The 19,692-nt window shown below is 50.5% G+C and overlaps 1 long non-coding RNA gene across 13 annotated transcripts; it reads left to right on the top strand.

The window, feature by feature from the left end:
• The first annotated feature begins 1,045 nt into the window (after window positions 1-1,045).
• On the top strand, window positions 1,046-17,294 carry LOC103566969 (uncharacterized). 13 transcript variants are annotated; one of them, XR_011524363.1, is made up of 6 exons: window positions 1,046-1,324; window positions 2,417-2,856; window positions 4,050-4,273; window positions 4,574-4,725; window positions 6,687-7,014; window positions 10,714-17,294. It is a non-coding gene; the product is annotated as an uncharacterized lncRNA (long non-coding RNA). The 13 variants fall into 13 exon arrangements; XR_011524366.1 differs by having other exon boundaries at window positions 6,624-7,014; XR_011524369.1 differs by lacking the exon at window positions 10,714-17,294 and adding an exon at window positions 7,641-7,768 and having other exon boundaries at window positions 6,624-7,014.
• The last annotated feature ends 2,398 nt before the right edge of the window (window positions 17,295-19,692 follow it).

The raw sequence follows: 19,692 nt of genomic DNA, 5'->3' as shown, positions 1-19,692 counted from the left end.
ACTTTCCAAGGCTGGGAAAAGCCCTACGTGTGAATTACCCCTATCATGCAATGAAATATTTTGTTCAAGGAAATAAAATTCAGAGTAAATGAGGAACTAGGTTTCTATTTATAGAAACCTATTTCAAGTACTTTAAAAAAATATTTTGCAAATCCAAGTACACTTGGAATGTATCACCCTTTTTGGATACAACTGTTAAAAGCAGGAGGTTGTGCTCTGCCTTTTGAAAAAATAGTGACAAGTTTTAAGGTAGTGATCACAAATGAGATGAAGAACAATCCAAAGAGGATGGTTCTTATGTCTGAGGAGCCTGATGGGAGGCAGGAGGTGAGGTCAAACACACGTGCCAGCCAAGGAACGTGGACTTGAGCCCTCGAAGAGCCCTAAGCAGAGCAGGAACAATTACTTCGGTGGCCACGTGGAGAATAGACAAGAGCAACAAGGCGGCGGGCGGTTGGCCAGGAAATGTAGAGTGTCTTAAATACAGCACTGAGGGTTGGCATGAAGACAAAGGGACAGGTTCCATAAGTATTTAGGCGGTAAAATTCGTGTTTGGGCGACAAAAAGGGAGAAGGTGAGTTTTATCCCTTATTCTCAGCGTGCCTGGCTTATCTCAAGGGCTCAAGGTAGAGGCAGGTAATCAACGACTACATTTCCCATAGTCCTTAGGGCAGGATCGCCTTCGTTTCCCAGAGGGCTGTGCGATGTTCGCCCTCAGCGTCGTGGAAAATAGGCAAACGAGAGGGGATGTACTCTTTAACGTTGCTTTATAACCAAGTTTCCCATCCTTCGCTCTTCTATCCCTCTTCTCTGTCTCCAATGCCTCTTTTCTTTGGGCTTCAGGAGCCCAAATACCCCGGGACTCGTCTCCTGGGCAACGTTACCGCTTCGTTGCCGCGCGACCACAAGCGGAGTGTGCTCGGAGCCTTCTGGGAAATGTAGTTCGGCCTCCCCGGGGCCCCGGCCCAGACTAATGGCTCTGCCTCCTCGGGCCCCAGAACCAACGGCTGGATGTGCGGTCACGTGACCGGCCCGTCTGGAAGCCGGGGGAGTGGGGGCTGTTCTGCGCAAGGCCACCAGCAGGCCCAGGCCGCGGAAGGTCGCAGAGCCGGCGCCGGCCCGTCTCCGTGGTAACCGGCTCGCCGCAGAGGCCTCTGGGAATTGTAGTTGGGCGGGGTGGGGCCCGCGCCGCTGCCGTTAGCGCTCGCCGCCGCGGTGAGAGCGGGCGCGGTAGCCGCAGCCCGGCCCGGCCTTCGGCGGCGAGGGTTCCCGGCGTCCGGGGCGGGCTCCTCCGCGGTACCGCGGCCACCGAGCATCCCGGCAGGTGGGCAGCCGCCCGGAAGGGCGAGGTGGCGGCCCCATCCGCCTTGGGCACCTCCCCGGCCCGCCCCCTCCGGCCCGGGCGCCCACCCTCGGCGGGTCTCCCGAGGGTCCCTGGGAGGGAGTATTTGGGGGCGTTTGCGTGGACTCACACGGTGCATCGTAGTGATGAGAGGGGTGTCCGAGTGGATCCAGTCCAGTCCTGTTCCGTTAGAGAAGCGGGAACCAGGCCCGGGGAGAGCCAATGATTTGCCCCTAATGCAGGACCGGTCTCGGGGCTGCCTGCGCACCCCTTTATTTCCAGCGCGAGGCACAGTGCCTGGCACGGAGCAGGCGCTCGAGCGTTTGTGAAGTGTCATTTCGTTCTTAGACAAACACTTCAACAAATAAATTACAAGATAAACAAGATTCTTTAAGAGGGAAATGGACCTGTAGACCAAGAGATTTATCAGCCAGATGCAACGTTTATACCTTGTCCAGATCACGATTCTAACAACCAACCGTGAAATTTTTTAAAAATGAGGGAAATGTGAACATTGATGATATTTAAGGAATTATTCTTTAGAATTTTTAGTTGCGATAACGCTACTGGGGTAATGCTTTAGAAAGGAGAAGAGTTTTAGAGACACACACTGCAGATTTTATGGATGAAATGATGTGAGATTTGTTGGAAAAATGTCCAGTGTGGTGGGGGGGAGACGAGGAGCAGAGGAAAGGCGATTGGCTGAATGTCCATAAGTGCTAGAGATGCGTGCACGGAGAACACTAAACTATTCTACCATCATATATGTTCAAAACGTATTACATATGTTTTTTAAGTGTAATTTTAATCCTGTCTGCTAGAGATACATGCTGAGTTATCTATCAGAAAAAACGTCTGATGTCTGGGATTTGCTTAAAATACTACACACACACATACGCAAACAGTGGTGGGGCATGAAGGAAACAAGAATGGCAGAAAATGAATGGCGTTGGAAGCTGGGAGATGGGTACATGAGAGTTCATTGTATTTATTATATTCTCTTTAGTGACATTGAAAATTTCCATCATCAAGGAGTTTTGTTTAATTTTTTTAAATGTATTTTATATGTTTCAGAAAGTTTTTGAAATATAAAGAAGCATTTCTCTGAAATTTAACCCTCCCACAGTACAAGTGACCTTCCTTGGGGACTTTTCCAGCCAGGAATGATCACAGCCGCGAGGGGGTCTGTATCCTTGGACCCCCAGGCCCCTCAAAAGCAGGACAGAATTGTGGTGGTGAAGGTGGAGGCAGAGGGCCACTTTATCCTCGCAGCCGGGAGCTGGCCCACGCGCGCTTCAGACGGTTCTACCACCAGGAGACCAGGAGATTTGCCACCCGGTGAGGTTCTGCGATGCCCCCATGAGCTCTGCCACCAGGGGCTGAGGCTGGAGAGACATCGCAAGCTGCCCATCCTGGAGCTGCTGATGCTGGAGCAGTTCCTGGCCATCCTGCCCCGGGGCTGCAGAGCTGGGGCTGGGAGCGCCCTGGGCCGTGGAGAGGAGCTGGCTATGACGGTGAGAGCTCAGTGAGCCGGGCCGGTGGGTAGGAGAAGAGAGAACTAATGTGTGCAAATAGGGAGGGTCGGTCCTCCGAAGAAAACTAAGGCCCAAGCCATTCTCGCCCAACACTGCGTCTCTCCATTCCTCTTACCTCTTCCCTTTGACCTTTGGGGCATAAATTAGAATTTGGATGATTTCCTGGGGTGGTTTTTTTCTCTGATGTTCTGATTCTCATTGTTACTTGGGAATGCTTCGTTTAAATCGTTGTTTAAACCCCTGATTTTTAAATCATACTCTACAGAAACTAAAATATATACTCTTCTTCTACAATACAGAATTAAGTACAAGTTTCCCGTTTCTGGCTGAACCTCCCACTCTGGGTGCTCCATTTCCACTGACTTCTTGGGACCTGGAGAGAAGTATAGGCCGACTGTGTCCCTTCTGTTAGACTAACCGTGGGGCCCTGAGGCGTGTCGTCTTTCCACATTCTGTTCTTAGCAAGCTTTTATCTCTCGGAACACAAATCCAGCAGACGCCTCGGCCTCATCCTCATGAGGGACCGTGAGCGGGGGCCACCCAGCTCTGTGGCTCCCAGATTCCCGCCCTCAGAGACTGTGCGAGATCTGTCGTGTGTGTGTGTGTGTTGTGTTCAGCTGCTGAATTTTAGAGTAATTTGTTACGCAGCAATGGAAAACTGATACAAGTGTTCTAACAAAGGATTTGGGTACGGTTTCCAGGTTTTAGAAGCCAACTGGGAGAGGTAGGTTGGATTCAGAAAAATGAATTTCTGGGCTGTTCTCATGGCTTTTGAGAACGACTGGACAGAATATTTGAAACTAGGACATATAGGGAAAAATTTAGGAAATGTCATATCAGTAGATTCAAATTATATTTAATGTAACTCAGTTATTTAGGTTTTAAAATTATTTTATGAAAATTTAATTTGAAATCATTAAATTGTACACTTTAAATATATGCTTTTTTTTTTTTGCTGAGGAAGATTCACCTTGGGCTAACATCTGTGCCAGTCTTCCTCTATTTTGTATGTGGGTCACCACCACATTATGGCTGATGAGTGGAGTAGGTCCACGCCCTGAGAACTGAACCCCAGCTGCTAAACCGGAGTGCACCAAACTTAACCACTAGGCCACAGGGCTGGCCAAATAGATGTAATTTTTTCTTTTCTTTTCTTTTCTTTTTTGAGGAAGATTAGCCCTGAGCTAACCACTGCCGGTCCTCCTCCCTTCTGCTGAGGAAGCCTGGCCCTGAGCCGACATCTGTGCCCATCTTCCTCTACACATGTGACGCCTACCACAGCATGGCTTGCCTAGTGGTGCCATGTCCGCTGCCGAGATCTGAACCGGTGAACCCCGGGCCGCCAAGAAGCGGAACGCATGAACTTAATCGCTGCACCACTGGGCCAGCCCTAGATGCAAGTTTTAATTCTCAACTATACTTCAATAAAGTTGGGCAAAAATCTTTTAAATAAAATAAATTTTAAAAAATTTACATTATCTCTGGGAAATAGGATTATGAAGGACTTTGAACATTTTTATTAAATATGTAATGTTTATTTTTTGCAATGAACTGATGTTGCTCCATAATCAGAAAAGAATAATTTTTAAAGAAATATGCTGGAGGGAAAAGTCTAACAAGACATCTTCTAAAAAGAAAAAAAGCAAGTAATTTCCTTATTTCCTTTAAAGCTCCCAATTTTCTTAATTCTCTTCAGGACCGGAAGTTTCCTGGGGGCAGAGGGCATCTCCACCACCGGCACAAGAACCACCACGCGTCGGCACAAGAACCACCACGCGTCGCCAGCTTCAGCCAGTGACACCCAGTTCAAACGCAGATCTTGGGAGCTCCACCCCCTCCAAGCCAGTGGTAAGAGGCAGCTTCCCCTGGGGAAGAGATTGGGGTCCTCGTTCCTTCTTCCTGGGTCCTCCTGTGCTGAAAAGCAGGACAGAACATCACAGCTTACAGATCTGTGCTGGGAGCCGAGTGTGATCATTGAACTAGCATGAGACCATAAGTGTGGAATGCAGAGAGGTACTGAGGTCATTGGAGGACAAGAAACAGAATGGAACCCCTCCGTCGTCTCAGTCATCCACAGGGGCCCCTGCCAGAGCTGAGCGTCCCTGTGGTGTGGTAGCTTTTTGGCCAAACCACGCTCCATGGTGTGGCTCACAGAGACCTTTCTTGACAATGAGATGATCTTGTCTTCTTCCCTCCATGTAGTCTGTACTCAGCGTTTGGAGGGAACCCAGGAGATCAAGTCACCTTGTTGGGTCTATGGAGGGGCCCTGCTCCAGGGCAAGGCAGGCAGTTGGGAATCAGGAGAACAGGCTCAATGAGGCATCTCCCCAGCGGGAGGGGGCAGCCGGCAGGGTGGAGGGGCTGGACGCGCCGCTGTCTCTCCCTCAGAGAGGAGTGGTTCCATCGCTGTTTCTGTTGCTGTAAATTCTCAGAACTCAGTACCTTCCTTTGTAACAGGACTATAACGCTCCTTGCAAAGCCAAATATCCCCTACTAGGGGGTGCTGTTTTAGATCAGCAGTGCCAGCCTGGCCTTGCGTGAGCACCGGGGGCCAAGAGTTGACCTCCCAGATTTGGACGTGTCCGTGGACACCTAGTCGGGGAGCATCAGGTCCCTTCTCTTGGGAGTGTAGTTTGACTGAAGAGCTCCCCGAAATAAGTGACACACTCACAACTTCTAGCATCTCCTGTCACTGTTGGGATCCATGGGACACAGAAGGCGGGGAGGCCAAGGCAGGGATGACATTCATCTGGTGCCACCAGCACGGATGGACGGGTTGTGAAAGTATTGAAACGCTTCTAGACTGGTTGGTAAGCAGCTGCCGCTCTGTCCCTGAGTGCCCTGCCAGCCCTTTGGCCACCCGGTGATGCCCCCGATCCTCAAGACCTTCCCAGGGTCCACCCTTTAATGGTTATCACCAGGTCCCACCAGAGGTCTCCAGGTGAGACCAGCATCTGTTCTAATCAGTCAGTCTGGGCCCTACGAGTTAAGTGTTTGTAACATGCTCCTTGGCCCCTGCCTTGTGGCCCGTGCTCGTGAGGGACAGCTGAGCAGCACAGAGCAGCGAGACGGGCACTGGAACCAACTGGATTGGGGTCCTGCCTCCGCTGCGTACTAGCTGTGCCATTTGGGGCAAGTCCTTGAACTTCTCTGAGCCTCAGTTTCCTCATCTGTAAGCGTCAAATAAAATAATAGATGAGAACGTACTTTGTAAGCTACAACGTGCCCCCATGTAAAAGTTATTTTTTATTACCGTTTATGACATCTATGAGTCTTTGTCCAACACGGGACCGCACCCACAAAGCCAGCGTTCATCCCTCGGCCTCCGCTCCTTCCTTTTACCCTTTCTGCAGCTACTTCAACCTCTATCCCCTGCCGCCCTCCAGGGGACACCCAAGGACTCCACTCTGCTGAGGTCACAGCCTTGGCCCCCCTGGGACAGTGTCCTCAACCACCTGCCCACCGCGCCCTCTTCCTGTGTGGCCAAGTCATTCTCCCAGAAGCTTCCTTAGACTTCCCCTCCTGTCACCCCACTACCAAGCTTTTTCCTCCTCCTCTCCCCAGATTTGTAAAATAATAATTTGACAGGTTTTCGTTAATATAAAAGGAATACATGTTTGTGACAGAACATTGGGAAAATACAAATATGCCTGAAAGGAAAATGGAAGTAACTCATAATCTCACCGTATATATACTATTTTATAAGCTACTGTAAAAATATATATGATCATGAAATTCTTTTACAGCCTCATTTTTCATCGTGGTGTCACATGCCGCCGTTCATGTCATGGGTCCCCTGTGATCGGCAGGGGTTTTATCTCTACAGCCACCTTTGCACAGCAATAATATTTGGATTCTCTCCGTCTGGGTTCCGATGGTGACCTCAGGACTGAGGACGGCTTCAGCTCAGATCAGGAACTTGCTGAAGGAAGGCCTCCCCAGTGACTCAAGCAGACTCCAGGGAAGCTCTGCAGGCGCCAGAGCTGGGAGGCCCGCAGAATGTTCCAGGCCCTTGGGCTGCCTCAGGGAACCTCCCAGAGAGCAGGCTGAGCAGCCATCCTGCCCAAGAGAGGAGTTTCAAGCAGGAGAGAGAAGAGACAAGCCATGAAGGTGACAAGTGACAAGCCTGCAGGCCAGGTGAGCTCCTGGTTCCAGATTAGAAAAGACGTCCGGGCAAAGGCCACAGTGATGTCACACGTGTGGCTGTGGTCGAGCAGACACAGCCCTCGTTCAGCATCGGAGCCCACGCGGAAGAGAAGCCTCAGGTGTGAGCGGTGACAGGTCAGGAAGCTGTTACTTTGATGAGAAAAGGAGAGAGGCGGGACCACCATGGCCCTGAGCAGGGAAGCTGGTGTGTGTGAGCTGAGGGGCACGAAGGACACAGCTAGACACGGTCCCCAAACACAGGCCTTCTCTGCGTGGCTTCATCACCACCAGGTGTGTGCTCCCCAGGTGCCGAAGGGCAAGGGAGCTGGCCCGCTCAGCCACTCGTCACCAGGCCACTCAGCTCCCACATCAGCCACCTGGCCTCCACCTTAGTCCCTTCTTAGGCCACTTTTCTGTCACTTCTGCTCTTTTGTAAGAAACATAATACATTTTTTCTCTTCTCAACAAGCGTAATGCATGTCCATAACAGACACTTTTAAAATACATGTAAACAAAATGAAAAAAATCTAGTCACCTATTCCAGAATCACGGGTAACATGGAGTGTCTTTCTAGCATTTTTTCCTAAGCATATATATACATTTTCTCCATTTTTCAGGTTTCTCTAAAACCTAAAAAAAGAGGTAGGGAACCTCCCTGCAGCCCGACTTCCTTTCACCTGGGAGCCGAGAATGGGAACCAAGAGAAGGTGGGAACCGGCCTGTGTCTTGTGGACCCCGCCCTGGCGGCCTCAGGAGCAGGACCTCTTTCGGCCACCAGAGGGGGGTGTCTGCTCATGCACGTCTGTCCCAGTTTTCTCCTCGGGTCCAGGAACGGGCAGCTCCCCTGGAAGCCACCGTGGCCGCTCCTCGCTTTATTGCTCATTCTGCTCCCTGCCGCCCCGGGAAACCTTCTTGGTTCCTGAGGAGAAACAGACCAAACTCCCAGGCTCCCTCTGGACCGCGTCTGCCCAGATTTCCCGCAGCCTTGGACAGCTCTCCTCGCCGGTGCCGCCTTGGGCCTCAGAGGGAGGGGATGACCTGCTTCCCGTTGTTCTCAGGGTCGAGTCCCGAGGCCCTGGACGGCCCGGCCCCTCCCTGTTCCTCCCCCCCTCCCTCCACGTTGGGCTCCGTTTTCCTCACTTACACTACACTGGCCATCTTCCGGCTCCGTTCACTCTGTTCCCTCACCAGCTGACCCTCCCGCGTGTTGCTCTCGGGAAGGCGCCCCCCAGCCCGCCCCAGGCAGATGCCTGCTGTTCCAGGGCTTAGGTGACACGCTGCTTCTTCCCGGGAGTCGCTCCCAACCCCGCGAGTCTGGGATACGGGATTCTCTTCTCTGCTTCCTGGGGCCCAGTACTTCCCCTTTCAGAACTCGTAGCATGCTGGGTTGTCTGCCTCCTTCTAGAGTGGAAGTTCCAGGAGGGCAGGGACCGTGTCAGTCTTACTCGCGTCCCCAGCACTGACGCACCCTGCCCGGCGCTCCGCAGCGCTCAATGAAGATTTGCTAAATGGGCGCATGAATGAGTGAATGCGGAATGACGGAGTGTGCTTTCCCTGGTCCCTGAAGTAGAGTCTCCGAAAGCCGTCCCCTTCTCTCCTTCTGTCCCCTTGCCCTCCCAGTTCGCCAGGTGCCTCTCATTGTCCCTACAACTCTGGAAACAGCCCGAGGAATCGCACACTAATGGCCCGGTTCCCTCCCTTGTGTGGGGCAGACAGTGGGGTTTGGAGCGAGATGGACTGAGCTTCAAGTACTCTGCCACTTAATAGCTGTGCGCGCACCTTATTTTCTTTATTTACAAAGTGGAGATAACAGGTCCCAGGCCATTGCTCTGAGAAACCCCGGGCCAGCTCGACATGTGGTGAACAGCCATTACGCCCGCGTTCTTTCTCCCTCCCTTCCCCGCGCTCTCTCCTACGCCCCCTCCGAAGCCTTGGGACACAGACACCCCTGCAGTCCAAAAGGTGCCACTGTCTTCCTGTTCCCCTCTCTCTTCCCCGAGGTTGTCCAAGCCACTTGTTGCTGACACCTCCTTCCTCCCTGTCCCTTATCCCCAGCACAAATGTTAATACCAGCTACAGAGCAGAGTAGAAGCTGAGAAGACACTTGTTGAATGAATGAACCAGTCACCGCGCCCTCCCCTGCGGCGTGTTTGCCAGTGGTCAGACGTGTAAAGTGGTCGCCAGCCCGTTGATGGGCAGGGGCCTCCTGCCATTGGACGACTCCCGTGGCAGGTTGGGCACATGTGAAGACACAAGGCCGAGACTTTACTGAAGAAAGAGGGGGAAGGAGGACGGACGACGAGGAAACACTGCGGCCCTGGGGAATAGGAGACCACCAACGTCAGCGGAGCCCAGGCCCTTCTCTTCTGCACAGCATTAGGTGCCCCTGTGGGTGGACCCCAAGGGTTACATGTGCACGACTGTGTCACGGAGCAGACTCTCCTACAGGGTGTCTGCGATCCCCGCAGCCACAGTCTGTCTTCCCGTGACTTGTACTAAAAGTACAAGTTTCAACAAAAGTGCTTTCTAGATTCGCCCCTTCGTGGTGTCTGTCTCCTGTGGGAACGTGTCCTGTCACACGTGCTCTGAGGCCCCTCTGACAGTCCCCCTCAGGCCCCCCGTGGTCGCCTGTGTCTGGTGAGGTTGAGCACCTGCAACAGGTCCCTCATTCGGGACGACACTGGCCCTTTCTCCGCTCGGAATCTTCCAGTGATGAATAAGGACTGATTTCTCCTCAAAGGATCGCCACCCCCAATTCATTACGCCTGAAAGACTCGGCTCCAGAACAGCTCATGTGCTGTCAGTGAGGTTCAGGCCCTCTCGCTCCCCTCCCTGGGGCTGTCAGCTCCTCCTCGTGACACCCCAGAGGTCGAGCTCTGCGGTGGGGTCACCTTCGTCTGTACCGGGGCCTCCCCCATGATGTCCTCAGAGGATTTTCCTGCCCTGGGGCCATTCATGGGGAGTCTCTCTAGTATCAGGAGATGGGTGGAAATTTTCCCTTACTCAGAATATTCAGAGATTTCCTCTGCTGTATGAATTCTTTGATATTCTGCCAGAATTTGGCCCACATGTCTGGCCACGTGTATCCTTCCGGTGGAGCGAGGTGTGGGCTTAGAGTCTGTGGGTTCCCAAAGGGGTGTCTTCATCGGCATGCAGCCTCCGGATCCTGGCCTTTGGGGGCAGCAGTCCCGGGCCAGCCCCCACTGGTCGGCTCTGGCAGGAGGGCTGAGCGGTGGTGTTGACAGTCTGTCCTCGGCCTGGCCTCACGCTGTGATGACACCACAGGAAATGAGAGTGTCACAATCCCCACTTCTGAGAAGCAAAGCTCTGTGCACGAACACGCCGGCCTCTGGCTGTTTCCTCTTGTGATTACAGCAGTGAGAGAGAAGGGAACGTGGTGGTTGAGCCCTTTTCTTTACGAGGGGAGTGATGAGCGAACTGTGTTCTGAGCACCGTGCTCATTGCTCACGGCCAGTTCCCCCTGGAAGGCAGCCCCTGCCACTCCAAATTCTGCCCATCCTCCAGGCCGGCCCAAAGCCCCCCTCTTCCCTGAAGCCTTCCTGGGACTCTGGGGACCTGCAGTAACTCCCAGCCCGCACTTCTGGGCCTTCACTGCCCGTAAAACCCATTGCACACACATGTCGTGTTCTCGTTCTTTGTGACCTATTTTGCCTTTTTCTTCTCAAACAGACTTAGAGGAAGCTCTCTGAGGAAGAACCGTGTCTTGTCCTTCATATGTCTGCGGCCCCTCTGAGCCTGAGAGACTCAGGACGGTCTGTGGCTTGGCCACTGTGTGCGGCTGCGGACCCTGCGATTGAAGCAGACAGATCTGTGGTTCAGGGCAGTCGTGGATGGAGATGCAGACGTAGTCTGCCTTCCCTGGACGGTTGTCGGTCCTTCTCTTCCAGGACACACGGAAGGAAGGTGATCTTGTCCCTCCCGCCACCCCTTCCCCCGCCCCCCAGGCCGGTCGGCCATGTTGGCCCTGATACTCAAGGTTCTGGATGCGTGGTCCCCCTGCCTCAGCTCTGCCTGGAGACGTTGCCAGCCCCCACGCTCTGTGCTAATCCTGGGCGTGACCTTGGGGTGGAGGAGGCAGGGAGCAAGCAAGAAAGCAGTATTGTTGCAGGGCCGTGTGGTTAAGTATGGCTGGTTCAGAGAGCACCTTCAATGTCAACTTGGAGCTCTTTGAGGGCACAGCCTATGCCTGAGGCGTCTATGTCCGCATGCCTGGCTCAGCACCAGCACGTAGTAGGTACTCATCTGGGGTGGAGCAGGAGTATGCTTCTGTAGTCACCAGCAACCACGGGGGTCACGAGGGAGCGAAGAGAACAGATGTTAGTGACTGGCCTGAAGTCCCGCCTGTGCCTCCCCGGCCCCTGAGGGGGACAGCATCCCCTCGGTCTATGGTGAAGTTCTGGGGTCCAAGCAAAAACGCAGAAAAGGCCCCTTGTCTTTTGTTAGCTGCAAAATCTCCATCTCCCCTCAAAAACGGGGACCGATTCTGTGTATGCATTCAGTTTTCCGTAGCCTTGGAGCTCTCTAACTGTCTTTAAAAGCTAATAGGTTAGAAATGTTCTCGGTGGGATGGTGAGAGCTGGTCCCTAAAGTTGGCAGTCCCCATCAGAACTGCATTTCCTAGGAACCCAGGGCTGCTTCTCAACAGCTGACCCTTGAACCTGGTGCAGTCAGGAGCGGGTCACTGAGCCTCAGGGAAGGAGAGTGAGGCGGGGCCCTTGCTGGCGGCCTCTTCGTCTGCTTTCCACAGGCCTCGGAGCTCACCCCGTCGTCTCTGGGCAGGAGGACAGCTGGCCCCCGGGTTTTTGTGCCCCGGCCTTGGTGGACCATGGCTGGGATGTCATTTATGGTGGGTCTCCAGAATACCCTCTCAAAGCGCTCTCCTAAGACCAGATTGAATAGAAATTATGGAAACGGGTAGAGGAGATCGAAATGGATCACCAATTGGAGACTGTCGGGAGCAGGGGCCTGGAGGGACGGGTGGCTCTGAGCTCAGCGCCCCTAGGGAACTGGTGAAGGCTGCTCCTCAGAAGCTGTTCCAAAGGCTTCTGGGAAACTTGCTCGAGAAACTAGGTCAAGAAGGAAAGCCGTAAAGTGCTTCACGGTGTGTAAATACACCCCCATCCCCATTGCCCCGTGCAGAGGACACCAGTAGAGTCCCCGTCCTGACCAGCCCAGCCAGCCTCTGTGCGCTGGCAAGCTGCTCTGCTCCCTGGGCCTCTGGCCCCGCTCACCGAGAGGCTAACACTGACCAGTGCAGCAACTAGGGGGCGTGTAGTGCTGGCTCTACCGCGTGTTCCCCGAGCAGTATCTCATTTCATCCTCCCAACAGCCCTGTGACACGGGAGGTTTCTCTCCTCATGGTACAAATGAGAAGGTAAGACTCAGAGAGGTTAAATAACTTGCCCAAGGTCATGCAGCTAACAAGTCGAGGGGCAAGCATTCAAGTCTAGGTCTGACCCTCCAACGCCTTTCAAAGTCCTAGTTTGCCCGTGGCAGGACTTGTAATTCCGTGCACCGGACTAACCAGTCCACTTTCCATCCTATTCACTGGCCATAGTGAAATGGTCCTGCTTCCACACTCTCTTCTTCAGCCTGTCAGGGCCGCAGATGGTTTCTCAGAGGCCAGGAGCGGTCAGGACGGGGCGCTCCCATCCCTATTAAAGCCGTGTTCATGAGGAACGTCAGGCTTTCTGCCGGCAGCCCCTGGAATTTCTGCTGTGGGAATTCGGGAGATCCTCGAGTCATGGCCCGCTCAAGAATCGGTGGTTGTGTCTCAATTCTGTAAGTCAGGTATTCGGGCAGAGCAAGGCAGGAACAATTTAGTTCTGCTCCGCCCTGTCTGAGCCTCAGCTGAAGTGGCCCCACTGACTGTATTTGACTGGGGCGGTTTGACTGGCCATAGGTCAGAGGCCTTGCTTCTGTCTGCCAGCTGGATTCCTCCCCAGTTGTCCATGAGGCGGTCTCTGAAGTGGGGCTGAAATGTCCAAAATAGCTTTTGCTTTCATGTCTCTGCTGCCTCTGCGTGCTCCCGTGAAGCCCCTCTCCACAGAGTAGCCTAATCTTATATTGTTGCTCTGGGCTCCACAAACCCCCTATCCATGCTCTTCTCTCCTCTCCTCTGCACCTGTCCCAGCCCACAGCCCGTGTGTGGGGAGCTGTCTCGTTCAGCCGCCGTGGCCATGGCTGTGTTGTACCACGCGACCCTGCTCTTTGCCCCTTCCCCCCCACCCCCACACCAGTCATTGGACCAGGATCCGTTACAGGCTGGCCAACGATTTTGGAAGTCACCTGACTCGAAAATACAAGGAAAAGCCAGTCAGACCAGCCAGAGTCCCTTTTGGGAAGTTTGAATCAAAAAATCAGAGAGGATAGGCAGTGTGTGACAAGATGTCACGAGGGCAAGTAGGGCCTGGCTGGACCAGTGTGCTGGCCAGGATTAAAAGAAGATTAAATGAAGAAGAAAGTTAGAGGTTGAAGAAAAACAAAAACAAGCTCTGACTTGGAGAGGATACCCTTACCGGGGAGGGACCAGTGAGCCTGATTTTGGCAAGAGGATAGAGGAGGGAATGACGAGGGCAGAGCTGGGACTCTGTGAGAGGCAGAGAGGGCAGTCCGCCCGGGAGGCACCCTTGTGCCCCACAGCTCACTAGGTCCAGCCTCGCCTGTGTGTGTCATTGCAGCAAGCTCTTTACTTTGGTGTCAGTTGGCTTGCTGGTGGGCATGTGACTTCATTCTGCCAATAAAACTTATGAAGGAATGGCTGGGGGACCTTCTAGTAAGAATTTTGCTTTTTGATTAAAAGAGAGAGAGTGAAGAGGCCTGTCCGTTCTTCCTGCTTTGAACGTGGATGTTTAAGGGCATGATACTTGGAGCTGCAGCAGCCATTTTGAGACCAGGAGGCAACAAGACCAAGGGAAAAACCAACATACCGAGGTTGGCTGAGCAGACAGACAAAAAGAGCCTGGGTCCTTGATGGTATTGTTGAGCCACTCCACCTGTCCTGGAACCCCTATTTCCATTCTTATTGATATATTCGTTAAATGTCTTTATTTTGCAAGCAGATTTCTGCTACATGCAGCCTAAGGCAGTCTTAACCAGTACAGCACTCCTCTGACCTCTTCATCCTCTAACTCTGAACAACTCCTTCGAGCCCCGTGGTTCTTGGTGTAGCTCCAAATAGAAAGTCAGCCCAAGTTCAGACTTTGGAAATCTTACTCATATGGTAGGAAATAAAAGTCAAGATTGCTCACAGCCGACAGAGCAATTCTGGCACTTAGCCCTGACCCCTGGCCCCTACAGGACACAGACAAGGAAAGAAAGGTAGGTTAAGGAAAGTTCTAGATGCATGAGTCTTCTAAAATGGGGCTTCATGATGAACTTTAGAAAGAAGATCAGTTTGTGTATTGGGCTCAAGGATTAATGTCTGAGATGCAGAACGTAAGTACAGGCCAGAAAGCCATGGAAAGCATGCGGAAGGAGCCGCAGTGGCTGCCTGGAATGGGCAGGTGGTGGGCGGGTTGGATGACTCGTGCAGAAGGAGGCCAGTGAGCACAGCAGGAGTTTATGAGCTCCAAGTACCAGCTGGAAGGAGTTTATGGCAGCTAGAGTGAAACCGGTGGAAAATGAGGCCTTTTAGTTACTCCCCAGCCAGCCTGAGTGACACTGTAGATCCTTTTAGGAATGAGGTGCCCTGAATTGTGGCCGTCCTGTGTGTGGGCACGCCCACGCTCTTCGTTCTTTGTCTCTCTTCCACCACCCCCTTTTTTTTCTGCCATTTCTTCCTGTCTTCTCGAAGCAAAGCCAGGAGCCAGGATCCCTTCCACCTCAATGGGAGAGTGGATGTCGCGGGAGGCAAGGATGTCTTGGGAAGACTGAATCCTAGCCTGGGCATGGCGGTTAGGTTGGAGGAGAGAACGCAGTCGGTTGACAAGGAGCAGAGGAAGCTTTCTTCTGACCCACCTTTCATCAGGCAGTGTGGTTTTTGTGTTTCTTCAGCACAAAAAAATGTACCTGATCCTTCCCTCATGAAATGAGAAGTTGAACTCAAGAATGCTAGCCCTCCCTCTTTCAGTTTCTAGCTTTAGATACGTACCAGAGATAAACTGGCATCCTCCTCAGGTACCCCACAAAGACAGATTACTCCATTCCCTTCAGAACTCTGGAAAAGTCACCCACCCGGTTCCCATCTCGAGATAATCTTCAGCGGTATAGAGATGGGGCCCGTAGAAGTTCATCACATTAATGGGGCCCAAACATGGATGTGTTGCGATGATATTAGAATTTGCTGCCTCACATTCTGCCACTAAGCCTCAGGCCTCAGCACAGTCCTTATGCGTATCTTATGGATACAGAGCCCGCGTGTCTTCTGGAGTCCTGCCCCAGAGGTCAAGACCAGGCCAACCCTTTTACCTACTACATTACTTAATTCATTCAGCAGAAATGTACTGAATGAATACCTAGTAGAAGTAAAAGTTAAGCTTATAAAAGCAGTGATAATATTAGGAAGATAAGTCATTAAAGACCAAAAAAATCCCGTGAGATAATCAGAGAAAGGAACGAACGCTTTGGTTGGGATGGAGAAAGCAAAAAGTTGAAATCCTTAGTTTGATAGGATTGATGCTTTAATGTGAAACTTAATAAGCCCTAAGTCCCCCATGAAGTTTCCCCCTATATCACTAAGGATTCTCTGAAATCCAGCAAGGAAGAAACTGAAGGCTTTTCCTCATTCTTGACAAGCAAGCTTTTTCTCCAGTGTGAATTAGCCTGATTACTGACTAAATAATCGCCCGCAATCTTGACAACACGAGAGTCTTTCTTTCCTGTGAGTCCTCCCATGATGAGAAAGAGCTACACCAGCCCCACGTGATTTTCCACAGTGATTATGCTCCCAGGCTTCTCTCCAGGCTGGATGACCCTCCACACTTCCTCTAGATGATTCTCCAGCTTCATCACAAATGACCGGCTGAGTCCGGAGCAAATTAGCTGACGTTGTCTGCGGGTGGGACACTGACTGAAGGTTCCTTCTCACCCATTGTGCTCACAGGGCTCCTCTCTGCTCTGAAATCCCAGATGTCTAATTAGCTCTGAGCACCGTCTGAAAGCATTTTTACATCCATTACGTGCATATGGTTTTTCTCCAGTGTGAATTCTCTGACGTTGAATGAGCTTTACTTTGCTGAAAGCCCTCACATTTATTGCATTTGTAGAGTTCCTATTGCATGTGAATTAGCTGCTGCCATGTGGTGCTGGGATGCTGGCAGATGCCTCCCGCAAACGGGGATTCTCTCCAAGATGAATGTTACAATGTTCAGTAGGATGGGAGCCCCGAGGAAAGCTGCCTGTATTCATAACAAAGATGTTCTCTCCGATATGAATACTGTAATACTGAATAAATTCTCAATTCTAAGATTTGGCCACACTTATCTTATTTTTGGGTTTTCTCACTTCTAAAGAATGTCAACAGAATCGCAAATTTTTCCCCTATTCATCACATTTGTGAGATGGGGTCCCTAATGGTTCTCTAGGATGTCTCCATATTCACAGACATCTCCAAACTCAAGGACCCGGTCAGCATCCCACGGGGACCTTCTCCTTGTGTCCACCTATGATTCTACTGTTGCAGAAAGTTCCTGCTCGGGTCAGCTTGTTCTTGGTCCCAGTCTCACAATAGGAAATTACAGAGAACGTAAATATCAACCATTCTCTTTTAAAGGACAAGAAAATTTATTGGACTAAGAATGAAAGTTTTGGGGAGAAGATTTAAAGATAAGAGTGACTTTGGGCAAACATGAAATGATGAGTGTGACAGACTGCTGGTTACTTATATTCGCTTTTTCTTTCTTAACCCAATTTTGGTCGTAGTGATGTGGATCAAGGCTGCCCCAGGGAGAGAAGCCCAGGGCATGCTGGCTTACATGCCGATCTATTTGACCAGATTCATATCTAAAGTTATACGACCACACAATAACCAGACCCCATCTGCACTGAAACCATTTAATGACTTTTTACACCATTTTTTCTTTTTCCAGTAAAAATAAGTCACGTACCCATGCCTTAGAAATTTAGCCCTAACCCTCAACACATTGCAGCAGCAGTTCTGACTGCCCATGAGTCCTGTTCCCATGCCAGCGGCAGCAGGAGCTCCTCTTGCCCGTGGGTCCTGTCCCCATGCAGCAGCTCTTTACTGCCCATGGGTCCTGTCCCCATGCTATTCCATACTATTCTCTAAATAAAAGAGCACTACTGCCAGACCTTGAGTGTCCAAGAAATCTTTCTTTCGACTCTTCGGCTCGCCGACCCTGCATCAGTAGCGAGAAATATACCCATTAAAAATACCTTTTCTAGTGACTGGGAGGGAGCACGTGGGAAGTTGCAAGGAGGCTGTTCTGGATCTGGATGCTGGTCAGACAGATGTGTTCACTTTGTGAAAATCCATAAGTGGTATACTTATGATTTCTGCACTTGATATGATGAAAAGTTAAAAAAAATCACGTCCCATCCTCCCATGCAGCCACGGGACAATTTTGGCAAATGAGATGTAAGCAGAATTGGGCTTCCAAGAAAACTGGTTAAAGGGAGCAGACTGGGGGGCAGGAGCCTTTTGCCTTCTCCCTTCCTGCCCCAATTCTTCCTGCCGGATCCTGGACGTGATGCCTGAAGGTGCAGCAGCCATCTTGTGAGCATGTGGAGGAGGGCCACGTGCAAAAGATGGCTCAGTGAGCCTAAGGAATGTGCCTGGTCCCTGGTGGCCTTCAATTTCTCACCTCTGGAATTTTCACTTTTTTTAGTCTAGTGAGCGAGAAATGATTTACATTTGACTCTAAGGTTGGGCATCTTTTCCTGTGTTTATTGCATCTCCTTTTTTTTTCTATTTGTCTTTTCCTTTTTTCATTTGCAAAAGTTCTGTATTCATTGACAATATTAGCCCTTTGTATGTTAAATGTGTTGTAGATGTCTTTCCGCGTTTGTCGTTTGTCTTGAGTTTTGTGTGTGTGTTTTAAACCAGAGGTTACTACATTTTTATTTTATGGCTTCTGAATTTTGCATAATGTTGATAGTTCTTTTCCCGCTCCAGGATTGTTAAAATGGTAATCCTTTTTAACAGTCCTTTCCTGGTTTCATTCTCTTATGTTAAAATCTTGGATCCGAGTGGAATTCCGTGTGATGTAAGGAAGGAGGTAAATGTCCAGCTGTCCCCCGTCACCTCCCAACACTGTCCAGGGAGTACCCGTCTCCCCCAGCTGCTCTGAAATGCTGCCTTGATCGTGTGTTCACTTCTCACTTGAATTGGGTCTTTTTCCTGAATCTCTACTTCATTTCTCTGCACCTGCTCTGGCACATCATTTCAACTGTTTTTCTTTATAAGTTGTTTTAATATCTGCTAAGATGACTCCCCTCAGTGCTGTTCTTTTTCAAGATGCTCATGGTGAAAATGAGGTGGATAAGTTGGAGTTGGTGAGAGTCACTCAGAGACCGATGCATGTCCTTGAGAGGGTCAGGTACATGTGGCCACTTGTCTACATGGCCAAGAAATTCAATAAAATGAAGATGGATGAAAGAAGAAGAAGATCACATTTGCCATGACGTCAGGGATTGCGCAAAGATTCCTTAATACAGAGAGCATTTTAATAATATCCTTACTTTAAGTAATCATCCTTTCACTCTGCAGTGTATGCCTAGAACCATTTTGTTAAAAAAAGTTATGTCTTCTCTTGACCATTACTCATATCCGGAAACTCAACATCAAATAAATTACGGTTCTGAGAAATACGTCATGAAAGCAAAAACAGAAAAGCGAGGATGGTCTTTCCTAATAGAAAAGGGCACCGTTCTGCGTCAAGTCCTAGTCCCTGGAAATGTGTGTCCTCGAGGTGACTGTTTTACAGGCCTCAATGTACTGTGAAGGCTCCACAAGGCACAGACCATTCTGCCTGTCTTGTCTAGTCTGAAAATAGCCCCATCGGTGACAAAAGGACAAATATAATATTAACAATCGTGCTTCCCTTTTTGGAATTTAGGAGAGTCATGAGGAAATTACGTGTATTAAGTCATGAGGAAATTATCCTGTTAAAATAAGCTTTCCAGAGAAAACCAAAAGGATTCTATTTCTTCTGATAAATTTCCCTGAAACAGAAGCATTCATAATAATTCTGTTGATCTGATAGCTGCATATAATTTTAAGTTTTTCCTAAAAATGGTTATTTTAGCATCTGGAGGCCTCGTTAGCACATTAGTTTGGAGCGCACGAAAGTATTAAGAGAACTAACCTCTCACATCCCGCCTGCTTGTTCATCTTTTCCTTGCTGCATAAATGCTTTATATTGGTGTAATGAACATTAAAGTGAAACGTTTGGAAAAATATGGACCCAGTAGAAATGAATTCCTCCAATAAGTCAATTTTTGTAATGGGAAAACAAGAAGTGATATTGTCTGTGCATGGTGACTTCCTTCCAAAGAATACAGTATAGAATGGGGGAAAAAGAGTAACTGTGCAGTGGAGAAGCCTGACAAACGCTACCTGAGCCAGGTGACCACGGTCAACGTCAACAGTGATAGACACGTTGATGATATGGACCCTTGAGATGAGGTGATGATGATGGCAGCTTTACCTCTGTGGTCTGTGTCCCCCAAACCCATAACACTGGTCTA

The sequence above is a fragment of the Equus przewalskii genome, chromosome 12 (assembly GCF_037783145.1).
Source record: "Equus przewalskii isolate Varuska chromosome 12, EquPr2, whole genome shotgun sequence".
Taxonomy (NCBI): Eukaryota; Metazoa; Chordata; class Mammalia; order Perissodactyla; family Equidae; genus Equus; species Equus przewalskii.
This window is presented reverse-complemented; position numbering and strand designations above follow the sequence as displayed.